General features: G+C 45.9%; 1 pseudogene; it reads left to right on the top strand.

Annotated features, from left to right (window-relative positions):
• Positions 1–349: 349 nt before the first annotated feature.
• LOC126282635 (5S ribosomal RNA) lies at positions 350–467 on the top strand (annotated as a pseudogene).
• Positions 468–908: the final 441 nt, after the last annotated feature.

The raw sequence follows: 908 nt of genomic DNA on the forward strand, positions 1-908 counted from the left end.
CCTTCCACAACACGTAATACATGTAATCAGTACCACCCTGACTTTTGCCACAAATGTGAATCAAAAATGCCCCCAGTAAAGGAATAAACCACTGTTCCCAGCCAACTAGTTCATATTCCTCTGCCTAAAAACTATCTTATCTCCTACACCTATGGCTGAAGACAAATCCCGATTCAAAACAACCATCCTCCAGAACATACATCCCTATAGATTATCATAAATAATCTCCAAATGATGTACATGTGTAGTCGCAAATATGGATACTGCTCCACGAGTTACATTTTGGGCATTCGTTCTATTTTCCAGTAAGATATAAGCTGCTTATTTTCACTGTAGTAAAGAACGCATGGGCAACGGCCTTGCCGCAGTGGATACACCGGTTCCTGTCAGATCACCAAAGTTAAGCGCTGTCGGACGTGGCCAGAACTTTGATGGGTGACCGTCCGGGACGCCATGCACTGTTGCCATATTTCGGGGTGCACTCAGCCTCGCGATGCCAACTGAGGAGCTACTTCACCGAACAGTAGCGGCTTCGGTCAAAGAAAACCATCATAAGGACCGGAAGAGCGGTGTGCTGACCACAAGCGCTTCCTATATGCATCCTCAACTGAGGATGACATGGCGGTCGGATGGCCCCGATTAGCCACTTGTGGCCAGACAACGGAGTGCGAAGAACTCATAACATAGATAGTGATGTGTCTAATTCCTACTTCACATCAATTGGATTCGCGACAAAATTATAATTGTCTCCATCAGGATTTATATCCATGGTAGACGAACGCCATTGCGACGGGGAACAGGTGCAAACATTTTATTTGCACTGGCAAAGTTACTTCCGTGAAGTTATAGTACTGCAGCATTTACCGAGTGAAAGCAGAGCGGCCTTACTGACATTTCGGTGCTAGCAC

The sequence above is a fragment of the Schistocerca gregaria genome, chromosome 7, assembly GCF_023897955.1.
Source record: "Schistocerca gregaria isolate iqSchGreg1 chromosome 7, iqSchGreg1.2, whole genome shotgun sequence".
NCBI classification, from domain to species: domain Eukaryota; kingdom Metazoa; phylum Arthropoda; class Insecta; order Orthoptera; family Acrididae; genus Schistocerca; species Schistocerca gregaria.